Below are 15,436 nucleotides of genomic sequence, written 5' to 3' on the forward strand. Positions count from 1 at the left end.
GCCCCACACCCTGCCCCACACTCTGCCCCACACTCTGCCCCACACTCAGACACACACTCTGCCCCACACTCTGCCCCACACTCAGACCCACACGCTGACCCACACTCTGACCCACACTCTGACCCACACTCTGCCCCACACTCTGCCACACACTCTGCCCCACACCCTGACCCACACTCTGACCCACGCTCTGCCCCACACACAGACACACACTCTGCCACACACTCTGACACACACTCTGACCCACACTCTGCCACACACTCTGCCCCACACTCTGTCTCACACTCTGCCTCACACTCTGCCTCACACTCTGCCTCACACTCTGCCACACACTCTGCCACACACTCTTCCCCACACTCTTCCCCACACTCTTCCCCACACTCTTCCCCACACTCTTCCCCACACTCTGACACACACTCTGACCCACACTCTGACCCACACTCTGAAACACACTCTGAAACACACTCTGCCCCACACTCTGACCCATATTTTGCCGCAAACCGTGCCCCACACTCAGACCCACACTCTGACCCACACTCTGTCCCACACTCTGCCACACACTCTGCCCCACACCCTGACCCACACTCTGACCCACACTCTGACCCACACCCTGACCCACACTCTGCCACACACTCTGCCCCACACCCTGACCCACACTCTGACCCACACTCTGACCCACACCCTGACCCACACTCTGCCACACACTCTGCCCCACACCCTGACCCACACTCTGACCCACACCCTGACCCACACTCTGCCACACACCCTGACCCACTGTTATAAAGAATATGTGGTCTTGCTATGGGGGAACTGGTACTATTAGGGGTAGTAATATAAACCCTACGAACACCTACTACACACAAAGTATACTACTCTACACATAGGACATGCGTATGCCAGACATGCATAATAACTCAGGGGGTACTTATCTTGAACAAGACACAGAAATAAGGAAACGAAGAGGAAGGGGAAGGTAGATCCTTTCACCACAGCCAGCAACCAGACAAGATGGAGTCTCTCTCTCCTTCCCCCCAGCTGGCTGCTGCCGGCAGACTGCTCAACTAATCGTACCGCAGCCCTATACCAAGTTTACTCAGGTTTACTTTACAAATGATTAGAGTATTAGTAAACATAGTTGGTGCCTATGTTATTATTTAATAATCAACCCCTAGCTCAGTCTTTAAATGCTCTTTGAGAAACAAGAATAGTCTTACGTCTGGCAGGGAAGATACAAACAATGACGCATAGAGTTGCGTTCAGCTATACTATAGGAAAGTTTAAAACCTCAATTTTGACCTCTGGTTTCCACTGAAGAACCCAGGGTCGTAACACTCCTCCCCCCTTCAGAGAGAAAAAAAAATGTGACTACTAGAATAGTAGTCATATTTTTTTTTTGTAAGAGTATACAGAGAATAAAAAAAAATATATGACAAAAGTAAGTAATTATCAAAAGAAGGCACCAAACCGGGAAGGCTATGTAGCACCATCAAATACGCAAAATAATCAGAGGGCGCTAAATATCACCAAGGATGCCAATACGAGAACAAAAACGCATAAGGCGAACGATATCAAAAGTATCCGAGTCACCAAGAATTCTATCGAGGGACAGGTGACCGCGAGGGGCGGTCGGAAAGCAAGACACACGCTCGTCCTGGAAGTCAGGACATTCAAGAAGGACATGCACGACCGTAAGAGGGACAATGCAACTAGGACAATAAGGAGCAAGGCGGCGCTCCATCAAGTGACCATGGGTTAAGCGAGTATGGCCAATACGCAACCTCGCTAGAGCTGTTTCCCACCGCCGGTTACGGTGGAAGGAGGACGGCCACGAGGAAACACAACATTTAAGAGTACGTAGCTTGTTACCAGTAACAGACAACCAAGAAGCCTGCCAACGGGTAAGGACTGAGGAATGGATAACTGGGTAAAAGTCGGAATACGGAATGCCTTTATGAGAGATGGGACAAGAGCGGACAGCTTCCTTAGCGGCAGCATCCGCACGCTCATTTAAAGACACACCAATATGGCTGGGAACCCAACAAAACTCAACCGACTTAAATTTACTGTGAACGAGAAACAGCCAATGCTGGATCTCGACAACTACTGGATGAACCGGATTAAAGGACTCGAGAGCCATGAGGGCACTACGAGAGTCAACAACAACCACAAAGGAAGACTGACAACGAGAAAGCAGGAGACGAAGAGCATAGAGAATAGCATAAAGTTCTGCTGTAAAGATGCTAGTCTCCGGAGGCAAGCGACACATATAAGTGCGATCAGGAAAAACAACAGAGTAGCCAACACCGTCCGCTGACTTAGACCCATCGGTGAAGACAGAAACGGAGCGGGAGTGAGAAGAAAAGTGCTCGAGGAAAAGGCGTTTTAGAACCGTAGGAGGGGTAAAAGCTTTAGTGATACGGGTCAAGGAAGTACAAAACCGCGGAAGAGGGACCCTCCACGGGGGCAAAGAAGGAACAACACGAGGAGAAACATCAGAAATACGAATGGAGAGAGAACCCTGTAGGCGAGATAACCGGACAGAAAGAGGGAGGTGGTGAAGAGGAACAGGAACCGCAGGAGGGGTAAAAGTTAAAGCACGACAGAGGCGAGAGGAAGGATGTTGCTAGGACCGCGCAAGATAGCGAAGACAGTAGCGATCACGGCGGTCCTGGAGAGACAGGAAGCCAGTGTCAACATACAAGCTAAGGATGGGAGTCGAACGAAAGGCACCAGAACTGAGGCGCAACCCAGTATGGTGCAAAGCATCAAGACGGCGAAGAGTAGAAGGAGAAGCAGACGAGTAAGCAGGGCAACCATAATCGAGCTTAGACAGGACGAGAGAGGAATGTAAAGCAAGGAGAGTGCGCCTATCTGCCCCCCAAGAAGTATGGGACAAGACCCGAAGGAGGGTAACGGCCTTAGAGCACTCAACACGGAGGTAAGAGATATGGGGAGACCAAGACAAACGAGTGTCAAGGAATAACCCCAAAAGCTTCGCGGAATCTTTGTATTCAAGGGGATGACCATAAAGTGACAAAGAGGGACGAAGAACAACCCGTTTCCGCGTAAAAGACATGGCACAAGTCTTAGAAGTAGAGAACTTGAAGCCATGACCTGTGGCCCAAGACGACACGGCATCAATTGCAAGTTGAAGCCGGCGTTGAAGGAGAGGCGAATCATCACCCTGACAACAAAGGGTAAGATCATCGACATAGAGAGCGGAGAAGACACCAGAAGGAACAGAGGAAAGAAGACCATTGAGGGCAACAAGAAAAAGAGTAGTGCTCAGAACACTACACTGGGGCACACCTTCGTATTGCTGAAAAGAGGGAGAGAGAGCGGTACCAAGGCGCACCCGAAAGGAACGACGAGAGAGGAAGCTGCAGAGAAAGAGAGGGAGATGACCACGAAGGCCAAAAGAATGAAGTTGAGATAGGATATGATAACGCCAAGTGGTGTCGTAAGCCTTTTCTAGGTCAAAAAGGACGGCAACAACGGAGGTCTTCGCAGCAAAAGCAGTACGAATATAGACCTCCAAGTTCACCAGGACATCTGTCGTGCTGCGGCACTTGCGGAAACCAAATTGAGAAGGGGAGAGGAGGTGATGGTGTTCCAGGAACCACATCAGACGAACGTTAACCATACGTTCAAAGAGTTTGCAGACACAACTTGTGAGAGCAATAGGGCGAAAGTCCTTAGGGGAAGTACCCAGAGACCCCGGTTTGCGAACAGGGAGGACAACGGCATCGAGCCAGTCCTCAGGGACTGACGACGACTCCCAGATCCGATTATACACTCAGTAAATACTGAGACGTGCTCGGAGGGAGATGGCGAAGCATCTCATAATGAATACCATCGGAGCCCGCCGCCATAGAACCGCAGAGGGCCAGGGCAGAACGAAGTTCAGAGAGAGAGAAGGGATCATTATAGGGAAGCTGAAGATGAGTGCAGAAATCTAAAGGACGAGACTCAAGGACAGGTTTACGAAGAAGGAAAGATTGGGGAAGATGAAGACCAGAGCTAATAGAAGAAAAGTGGGAACCCAGTTCGGAAGCGACCTGCAACGGGTCCGCCACAAGAGTATCATGGAGGTGAAGGACCGGTGAAACATCGGGAACGAACTTACCCGCTATCTGGCGGATACGCTTCCAGATCTGGGCCAGAGGGGTCTCGGACGTAATTGTTGAGACATAAGATGCCCAACATTCACGTTTAGCCGTACGGATGGCCCTACGGGCCACCGCACTCGCTTTCCGAAAGAAAAGAAAAGAATCGGTCGTCTGCCTACGGCGGTGCCTCTTCCAGGCTGCACGCTTACAGCGGACAGCCCGAGCACAGTCCGCATTCCACCAGGGAACGCACTTCTGTGGACCCCGAGAGGAAGAGCGAGGAATAGAGCGGAGGGCAGCGCTGAAGACAGTGTCATGAAAAAGGAGGAGCGCGCGAGAGAGAGGCAGAAGGGAGAGGTCAGGGAGAGCAGCACTGAGGGTAAATAGGGTCCAGTCTGCCTTAGCAAACTGCCACCTAGGGAAAGAGAGGGAAGGGCGAAAAGAGAAAAAGGAAACAAGAATGGGGAAATGATCACTTACATGGAGGTCATCAAGAACCTGCCACGTGAAATCTAAGTAAAGAGAAGAAGAGCAGAGAGAAAGATCAAGACAAGAAAGGGTGCGAGTCCGAGAGTCCAAATGAGTGGGCTCACCAGAATTCAGAAGAGACAGGGAAGAAGAGAGGAGAAACGACTCAAGGAGGCGACCCCGGGTATTCGTCAGAACGTCACCCCAAAGAGAATGACGACAATTGAAGTCACCCTGCAGGAGCACAGGCTCCGGCAAGGAGTCCAGGAGGTGTTTCAAATCAGGAAGAGAGAGCGGGACACTCGGGGGGAGATAAATGGAACAAACTGTGTACCATTTCCCCACAAAGATACGAGCAGCAGAACAATGGAGAGGCGAAGGAAAAAGTAAAGGAACAAAGGGAACATCAGCCCGAATCAAAAGAGCAGAAGAATTAGAAGCCCCAGCAATGGCTGGGGGGGGGGGAGAGAAAGGAATAGCCACGAAAACGACCAGGACGAGCACCAAGCATTGGCTCCTGGAGACAGACACAAAGGGGCGAAAACCGCAAAATCAGAAGTTGGAGTTCGAGGAAATTGGCGTAATAACCTCGAACGTTCCATTGAAGAATGGACAACGACGAGAAGAGAAAGGACAAAACCAGAGAACAAGGAAGAAACAAAGGCGAAAGAGCAACAGAGCACGTTAAAGAATATCAGGGTCGGGATCAGGGTCAGCAAAGTCAGGGTTAGGGGGCATGGGTAAACTGAGCAAAGACGGAGGGAAGGAAACGGGAGAACAGAGCAGAGGTGGGCGGGCAGGGTCTGGAGGAGGAGGAGGAAGAGGAGGAGACAACGGAGAGGAGCCGTCAAGGACAGCAGCAGGAGGAGGGGGAGTAGAAAGAGGGGAGCGCACCCCAGCAAGAGCAGCAACCGAAAAGAAAGCAGGGGCCAAAGAAACCTCCATAGCAGGAACAGGGGGCGCAAGCACTGAAACGGGAGGGGAAGGAGCAACAGAGCCAGAAGGAGGAGCTGAGGAAGAAAGCGAAGCCTTCTTACCCGCCGGGGAAGAGGAAGGAGAGGAGCCAGGCTTACGCTTCTGACTTAAAGAGACCGGTGTCCCAGCAACTACGTACCGGGCAACGGATTCCAGCGTCTCAACAGGAGAAGCCGAACGAGAGCACACACGACGGCCGTTAGGAGAGCGATGGACATCCGCCCGCACCGACAGGCGGTGGGGAGAGCCAATAGATGGAGGAAGAGGATGGGAAGGAGGATCGGAGGGGGACGAGGAAGAAGACACAGAAGACACGACAGACCGGGTAGAAGGAAGGGGAACCCCAGACAGAGGACCAGGAGGAGGATCCTTCGGGAGAGAACCCAAAGGAACAGAGGAGGGGGCAGTGGGCGCATCAGGGTCCAAGGCCCGGAAACGGTTGTGAGTCTGAGGAAGGCGGGAAGGACGAGGAGAGGAAGAGCGCAACACGCGAGCATAAGAGATATTAGCATAAGGCGGGAGCCGGCGAACCTGGCGCCTCGCCTCAGGAAAAGATAAACGCTCCCGGTGCTTCAGGTTGAGGACGGCTGCCTCAAGCTTGTAATGGACACACGCACGGGAGAAGGTAGGATGGGCCTCACCGCAGTTGAGGCAACGAGCCTGGGGAGAAGTGCACTCCGACTTAGAGTGACCTTCGCCACCACACAAAGGACAGAGAGAGACAGTCCCGGAGCAGCGGAGGGCACCATGCCCAAACCTCCAGCACTTGTTGCAGAGCCGAGGAGAAGGAATGTATTCCTGGACAGAGCACCTGGCACCAGCAAGAATGACAGAGGGTGGAAGGGTCCTACCATCAAAGGTAATCTTCACAACCCGGAGGGGTTGACGGCGACTACCACGAGGGGGACGAGTAAACGTGTCCACCTGGAGAATAGAATGGCCCTGGGCAGCGAGGATATGGCGAATATCGTCGTGGCAGTCGCGCAGGTCCCGAACACCGGTTGCAACATGGGGCGGGAGCAAAATAGTGCCAACACTGGCATTCAACTGAGCGTTCTTCGAGACCCGAACAGGGGTCTCGCCAAGGCAGGATAAGGCAGCCAAGCGGGAAGCAGCATCCTGAGAAGGAGCAGCAACGACACGTGTACCGAGACGAGTGGGGTTGAAAGTAATGGAGGCATCCACGGAATCAATGAGATGTCGATGAAGGGAGAAATCGTCAGGAGGCGCAGAATCAAGAGGGAGGAGATCAAAATATTTGGCCCACGAAGCGGGACCAAACAAGGCTTGATAGGTAGCAGAACTGGAAGGAATCGAGAGAGGGCGGCCGTGACGAGGACGGCGGTGAGAACCCCCAGAGAGAGAGGGGTTAAAAGGCGCAGTAGTTACAACTAGAGAAGGAGCCGCGCCAGGGGACAAGGTAGTCATCACTGGGGGCTTGGGGCTCGACCCAACCACAGAGGAGGGAGGGGAGCCAGGGGAAGGAGTCAGAGAGGCCAAAGAAGGAGCAAGGTCGGGGCCCAATGCAGCGGAGGCTACAGAGCCCGGTCTTCCAATACAGACCGACTCGGAGGCTTGGTCGCCCACCCCACGAGCCTGAGAAGGTAAGCCAGAAACAGCCGAAACAGGGGTTATCATCTTGACGAAATGAAGAATTCACCCATGAATGTGCCCCCACACCCACCATGGAGCCACAATTAGAGGCAGGACACCCAACAAGAAGCTATCGCCGATCTTGTCGGGGCCCCCTAGGGGTGCGTCGTGAGTATACGCCCCACAAACGCCACCTTAAGAAACCGACAGTCCGTCGAGATCGGGTTCAGTGACGAAGTGGGGATTGACAATAAAAGGTTCCCCTCGCTCTCGACGTCGGGTACTGCAGTTCTACGGGTGCATGAGTATGCCTCCTCAAGCACCCGGGCGTCAAAATAGAAGAAGTCCATGGAAGAACCAGAACGAGCAAAAGGTCGGCAGGAAACGGCAAGCAGATAGGAGAAGAGGGGGGAGAAAAACGAAACAGAAGGAAAAGGAAAAGATGCCCAGCAAAATTGGAGAGGACGGCAGCAGGAGCACAAGGCTAGAAAAGGACAGAGGACTGTCCCAAGGAGCATCACACTCCGGCAGCCGCCCACTAAGCCCCCACACGGCGACAACGAGCTGAGCGGGGAGGGGGACCTGTGAGGTAAACTTCGAACTTTTTACATGTTAACACTAGCGCCAACGCCTCTTTTTCTACCACTGAATAATTGCGTTGCGCCTTGTCGAATTTCACAGAGTAATAATATACTGGGTGTTCCACCTGATCATCCCCAGTTTGCAACAACACTGCACCAGCACCCCGAGTCAGACGCGTCAACATGAATTTTAAACGGTAGGTCGATCCTTGGACTAGCAAGCACTGGGGCGGAAGCTAAAATCAATTTCAAATTTTTAAATGCCTCTGCACAGTCTGATGACCACTTAAATTTGACGGCCTTCCGCAACAAGTCTGTGAGAGGAGTGGCAACACTGAAAAAGTTCTGACAAAAGCGTCAATAGTACGCACACATACCGATAAATCTTTGAACGTCCTTTTTAGACTTTAGCACTGGATACTCCAGAATGGCACTGATTTTATCTTGCCGAGGTAACACTTTTCCTTGGCCCACTTCATAACCGAGGTATGTCACTGTGCCTTGGCCAAAATGACACTTTTTTGCATTTAAGGTAAGATTTGCCTTTTTCAAGATTGCGAACAACTGGCGTAACCTAGCTATGTGGTCAGCCCAATTACTGTCAAAGAGCACGATATCATCTAAATACGCCTGACAATTTGGCACCTTAGCGAGCAAAGAGTTCATTAGCCTCTGGAACGTGGCAGGGGCATTACGCAAGCCGAACGGTAACACTTGATACTCAAAAACACCCTCGGGTGTTACGAACGCAGTTAGTTGTTTAGCACATTCAGTGAGTGGGATTTGATAATACCCCCTCAAGAGGTCGAATTTCGAGACGTACTTGGCGTTTCCCAGCTCGTCGATGCAGTCCTCGAGGAGGGGCAGCGGATAGGCATCCACAATGGTCACCTTGTTGAGCTGCCGATAGTCGGTGCATAATCGCCAGGAGCCGTCTGGTTTGGGGACCAAAAGGCAGGGCGAGCACCAAGAGCCCTGGCTTGGCCGGATGAGGCCGTGCTGGAGCAAGAAGTCGACCTCCTTCCGTACGATGGCCTTCTTTTCTGGACTCATCCGATAGGGTTGAAGGCGAATGGGAGTGTAGTCCGTCAACTCGACATCATGGCAAATGGCATCAGTCTGGGTCGGGACCTCCCCGAACAGACTGGAGAATTCATCAAGCAACGACTGCACCTCTACACGTTGGGCCATCTGCAAATGGGACAGTTCCTCCTCCACAGCATTCACAGAACTAGAATTATTGAAAATGAGATTAGTTGGGTCCCCAGAACAATCATCCCCTCCCTCACTGGAAATGGAAACATTGGTTAGTGCAATGGGCCTGGGGCCCTGGAACTTCTTCAGCCGATTTACATGTACGAGCATTTTCTGAGGTTGGAAGAAAACGTGCTCAGATTGGGGACTTGTTTATTTTATAATGAATAATAAATTAATATATAAAATTAATATATAATAAATTAATTTATTATATAAATTAATTTATTATATAAATTAATAAATAACAAATTAATAGATAAAATTATTATTATATAATAAATAATAATAATAACAACAAATAGTATAATAATAAGCAATTATTTTAATGAATCAAATAGCTAATTTGGATGAATGATAAATAATTATTGACTAGTGCATAACAATAAAGTATTAAGGAATAATTATAATGAATAATCCTTAATGATAAAGTAGAGATCAATTACAATTAATAACTACATCCATAGGTAGTAAATGAAAGTTGCATTAATTAGACTAATTACAATTCATGGGAATATTTCTTAGCTATCTGCAGGCTTATCACTTTGGGGGTTCCGGCGGAGCACCCCCAATCCCGGGAGGGCCAGCGGGAGAAGGATTAAGGAGAAGGGGTTCCTTACTCTTACTAGTACGTAGACTGGGCAAAGGATTAGCTGCGGACAGCGGGACACTTGGGGACCGGCGCTGCACCCCCCACCGCAGGCCAGCTGGCCGGACCCCCCCCCCCCCCCCGAAGGGCGAGGCCCGCTGGTCGTAAGGAGGCCTCAGAATGGCAGTGCAACAACGTCCCGGACGTAGTCAGCTGGGTGTTGCAGCTGGTTGCTGGACCCGCCGTTAACTCCGATGGCTAGCCCGTCAAGAGAGCCGAGTGGCCCTGTCAATTCTAAAGGTAAGAGTGCGTGGTCGGCTGAAGGCGAGCCTATCTCTGCGAGGGCGGCGCGAATTAATCGCCCTGAGGAAGTGTTGCCTGTTCACTGGGCACAGGCCGGGTAGAACTTGCCGGGGGGCGCTCGCTGGGCTAGGGTATGCGTGCACCCTGCACTGCGCTTGTAGGATCCGAAGAGTGTCGATTCCTGACCATGTAAGCGATACCTGGTCCAGTCGGAGCGTGCGTCGATTTTTTGTTGCGTAGATCACCTCCCCCAGGCTGAAAGATATAAGGCAGTAAGGGTGGGCAGAAGCGGCACGCAGTGTTATCGTGACAGGCAAGGGCACAGACGAGAGGGAAACCCTAGCTGAATCAATACGGAGACGTAAAACGGGGGGAGGGAGCCCGGCACAGGAATTAAGAGATTCCTTAATTAACAATCCTGGATGAATAAAGAGTTTTCCGAACAATTATACTGAAGCAATGAAGGGGGCTAACAATTCTAAGAATCTTCCAGCAAACAGAAGGGGGAAGTACCTTTGCTAAGAGCAAAGGTGGGAGAAAGCCAGTAGGAGAACAGCAAAGAAGCACAAAGCAACTATAAACAGGGATAATACGAAACACTATAAATCATGAATATAACAATACATATACCAAGAACGGGTATATACAATAAAGCAATATATACATAAACCATAAAATGGAATAAGAACCAATTCTTAAAGCCAAATCTATAACATGCTTGTGTCCTAAGCGGATGTAGAATGTGAGCGGGGAACATTACCCTTGGTCTCCATCCCATCTCTGCCTCCAGACGGGTGATAGGGCTGGATAGAAGCCAAGGAGTCTGCCTTAAGTGGCCGCTGAGTGTAGTCTTGTGTTGTCAACGAGCGTCTGCAAGCCGCAGCTAGTGTGCCGTGAACTTCGGCTACATCTTTTAGAACAGGAGCAAAGTGAAATCGACGGCAGGGAACCGTCATCCAGTAACTGTAATAAGGAATAATATTAAGAATACAATGTCGTAAATAATCGTACAATGTAAGAATACAATGTAATATCGTAAATAACCGATGACGGCAAGTGCATCAGAATGGAAGAAAAATAAATTGCTGGGCGCAACGTCGGGTGGAACGCTTCAGCTGGAGGTTCCTGACTGAAGCATCGGCTGCCGGGAAGCCTAAGATGGAACTGGGGTGTTAGCAGCTGTAACATCGTCTGCTGAAACTAGCCGAGTCTGTGAGGGCGCCCGCTGCAACAGCTACGGCCGAGCCACCAGCTGGCCCATCCTCTGCAGGAACAACACCGGCTGGGACAACGTCGTTGTAAAAGCCTAACAATGTAATAAATTATATTACATGAATAATCTTAAATAAAATGGTGTAAATAATAAAATTATAAACCAATTATAACTATAATTAATTATAAATAATTATAAATTGCAAAACAAAGTATGCTCAAAATGAAGCTGGACTATAACTCTCTAGAGAAACGGGATTAACACTGAGCCGAGGTAAATACAAGCAAATACAATAACGAAAAGGAGTGAAAAAAGACACGTCAGCTGAAACTTCGCGACCAGCGGCCTAGGAGGCTGCTGTGACATCCGGGCTACACCGGGCAGACAACACGTCTGGGTAAACCAGCGGCCTGGGAGGCCGCAGTGACATCCGGGCTACACCGGGCAGACAACACGTCTGGGTAAACCAGCGGCCTGGGAGGCCGCAGTGACATCCGGGCTACACCGGGCAGACAACACGTCTGGATAAACCAGCGGCCTGGGAGGCCGCCTAGCTATATGACCAAATAAATATAAAACTGAAACATCGCCGGCTTAACTCGTCACAGGAAGGACGTCGGCTGGGAAGCAGCAGTACCTTCTGACTAAATTGAGGAATAAACTGAAAGTTTAATCGCGGCAGAAAAGTTGTATAAAACATGGAGCAAACGCAATGCATAAATTGCAGTAACAAATTGCTGAGGGAAATGGCTCATAAAACAAGTGCAGGAATAATCTAAAGTCAGAGGCTTGCTCCATGCTAAATTGAGGAAGACTTTAATCTTAATACACGTCATGACTGGGAGACTAAGGATATAACAAGTTATTTTAGTAAGCGTTTGGTTAATGATGGAGGAACGTAAATCACCAAAACAGGAGCGGGCTCCTGTTTACTAAATTGACATGGAAATACGAATTCTTTTACGAATAGATTTTTTTTTTTTTTTTTTTTTTTTCAAAGCAGGAGGTGTAAGCAATGCTATAAATTTCCTAAATTTGCCGCGTAATGAAACTAATCAAGCTGAAAGTCTAAATAAAGGAATGTAATAAAATTGAACAGAATTAATTAAAAATGACCGCAATAATTAGAATTAAATCCATTACTCGTAAACCCTCTTGTATATATGTACCTTACCTAAATAAACATTTGATTTGATTTGAAGTAGCTCAAGCGGCAGACCGCACGGCCAGGCGTTATGCTGGACGCTGAAAACTTGGGATGAGGAAGGGGCCCGCGTAACCGGGCACTCCAGGCAGACCAACATCTGGTACACGCGACCAAGGAAAACACGGGAATATTGTGCTACAGCATTCGAACGAAACGTGGTGGAATTGACGTACCGGGCTACACCGGCCAGACGAAAACGTCTGGGTACGAACGTGCCGGCTATACCAGCCGGACGAAACGTCTGGGAACAACTGTACCGGGCTACACCGGCCAGACGAAAACGTCTGGGTACGAACGTGCCGGCTATACCAGCCGGACGAAAAAACTGGGAACAAATGTACCGGGCTACACCGGACTTACGACAACGTCTGGGACAAACGTGCGGGCTAAACCGGCCCGACGAGACGTCTGGAGACGCCTACAACTAACACATCCTGGTTGACTTTACATAATCACATAAAAGGCAAAGCAGAGGTTAAACAAACATAAATGTAAAACCAGCAAAGGAACACGCAGCTTGACACCGCATAAAAATCATTAATACTGTAAATTAAGGAAACTTATGGAAAAACAAATCCATAAAACAAAGCTAGGGGCCAGAGGCGTGTGACACAGCAGCTAGCCTAACCTAGCTGACTTTCCCTAATAACTTAAAGGCAATAAGCAAAAGTTAAATAAACCTAAATGTACAACCTGCAAAAGAAACATGGGGCTTGACACTGCGTTAAATTCATTAATAAGTTAAGGAAACTTATGGAAAAACTAGTCCATGAAACAAAGCTAGTGGCCAGAGGCCTGTGACTCGGCAGCTAGCCTAACCTAGCTAACTTTACCTGCTAACTTATAGGCAATGACCAAAAGTTAAAACAAACCAGCTAAAGAAACATGCAGCTTAACACTGCATAAATTTCAGTAGTAAATTAAGGAAACTTGTGGGAAAACAAATCTATGAAAACAAAGCTAGGGGCCAGAGGCCTGTGACACTGCAGCTAGCCTAACCTAGCTAACTTTACCTACTAACTTATAGGCAAAGACCAAAAGTTAAAACAAACCAGCTAAAGAAACATGCAGCTTAACACTGCATAAATTTCAGTAGTAAATTAAGGAAACTTGTGGGAAAACAAGTCCATGAAAACAAAGCTAGGGGCCAGAGGCCTGTGACTCGGCAGCTAGCCTAACCTAGCTGACTTTACCTAATAACTTATAGGCAATAAGCAAAAGTTAAAACAAACCTGAATGTAAAGCCTCACGTCGACTGGGTGAGGGTGGGGGTGGGATGTTCAGGCCTCCTCCCGAGTGTGCTCCAAATTACAGCCACCTACTGGAGAAAAACCAGTGCCCCATAACACCGAGGGGCACCACCCCCTCTAGGACCACTGCACCTGCATTTGGTCACCAAGGCTGAACCAGCAGGCGTGCATCAGAGCACACGCGCCAACACCGAGACAAACACTGGTCCGACGCGCCAACAAAACACAAACACTACCTTAAATGTTGAGAAGGGCAGGACGCCCCTGACGGGACGCTCCTCGTCGTTGTCGAGAGGAACTGGTGTAGGGTCCATGCTGGGAGAACAGTTGAGCGGGCTAAACTTCTGTGTTTACGACTCGCTGAGCAGCAGTGAGTCGTTATGTAAGAGCAGCTGCTGGCTTGGGGAAAGGGGCCCACGCCGTCTCCGTCCCGGTTTATATAACCTCGGGTCAATGCGCGCGCAGCTTGGGGCGGTTAAAGTCGGCTTCCAGACATACGTTTTCTTCCACTCAGAAAACCCACCGTTTTTGGGAAACGGTGTTCTTTTTCCTGGTTACGTTTGTCAGATTGCCTCACTTTGTACGTGAGGTCCCCAGTCTTTTCTGTCACAATGTAGGGGCCTTCGTACTTGTGGGACATAGTGTTCCCTAGTCGAGGCTTTAATACCAGGACAGGGTCGCCAGGCTGAAATACCCGTAACTTAGCCTTAGCATCGTTTCGGTCTTTCATCTATTCTTGGGCCTTCCCAAGATACTTTAGTGCAGCCGCCTTGCAGTCCTTGAGTCTCTGGTGGTGTTGCGCAAAAAAAGCCGAACCTTCCGTTAACGTTACGTTCCCTAACAGATTCTCCTGTAACATTTGCAAGGGTCCACGCACTTTATGGCCAAAGACTAACTCAAAAGGAGAACAACCCAGTGAACTTTGTAATCCCTCTCTAGCCGCAAACAAAACATACGGTAAATTCTCATCCCAGAAGGTGAGGGGAACTCTCGCACGATGTTTTTAACATCTGCTTCAGAGTTAGATGGAAACGTTCAATTACCCCCTGACTCTGTGGATGGTATGGGCTGGAAACCTTATGAGTTATTCCATGGTCCTTACAAAATTGCTCAAAAATATCAGACTTAAAGTTAGTACCATTGTCAGTTTGCACAACCCGAGGCAGTCCAAAAGTGGAAAAAAATTGCAACATACGAGCAACAACAGTTTTTGCTCGGATGTTCCTTACAGCAAAAGCCTCTGGGTAACGAGTAGTGATACACATCATCGTGATTAGGTAAATATTACCAGACTTAGTTCTAGGTAATGGTCCAACACAGTCCATTACCACATGAGAAAATGGTTCCTCTGGCACGACAATAGGCCTTAGAGGAGCTTTAGGTGGGGTCTGGTTTGGTTTCCCAACCAGTTGACAAACAATACACGCATTACAAAATTTTGCCACATCGCTTTTCAGCTTGGGCCAGAAAAAATACTTTAAAATTTTGTGATACGTAATATCACACCTTGATGGTGTAGGGGACACCTTGATGTCCCCCCATAGGATCATCATGAGCAGCTGCCAAAACTCTTTCTCTATAGCAGGTCGGCAACATAACCTGGTGGACTACCTCCCACTCATTTGACAAGGGAGCACTCTGTGGTCTTCATTTTCTCATCAAAATCCGATCATTGTAGTAGTACCCAGTTGCTGCTTCTACAATTTCCTCCATAGAGACGGCTGTCTCATGACAATCTGCAAGAGTGGGGTCAGCTTTTTGTAACTCACTCAAGGAGGCATTTAGGCCTTGGTCAGATGCTATTGGCCGAGGCTCAACAGTGTTCTCCTCCACCTCCCCACTACTCTCGGTAGATGGCAATGGCAGGCTCTCCACAATGTCCTCGGCCACGTCA

At 49.3% G+C, this 15,436-nt stretch overlaps 1 long non-coding RNA gene across 1 annotated transcript; it reads right to left on the reverse strand.

Annotated features, from left to right (window-relative positions):
• Positions 1 to 9,861: 9,861 nt before the first annotated feature.
• Positions 9,862 to 14,084, reverse strand: LOC138367895 (uncharacterized). Its single transcript, XR_011229456.1, has 2 exons — positions 13,779 to 14,084; positions 9,862 to 10,835 (listed from the first exon to the last, which is right to left on the reverse strand). It is a non-coding gene; the product is annotated as an uncharacterized lncRNA (long non-coding RNA).
• Positions 14,085 to 15,436: the final 1,352 nt, after the last annotated feature.

The sequence above is a fragment of the Procambarus clarkii genome, chromosome 3 (genome assembly GCF_040958095.1).
Source record: "Procambarus clarkii isolate CNS0578487 chromosome 3, FALCON_Pclarkii_2.0, whole genome shotgun sequence".
NCBI lineage: Eukaryota > Metazoa > Arthropoda > Malacostraca > Decapoda > Cambaridae > Procambarus > Procambarus clarkii.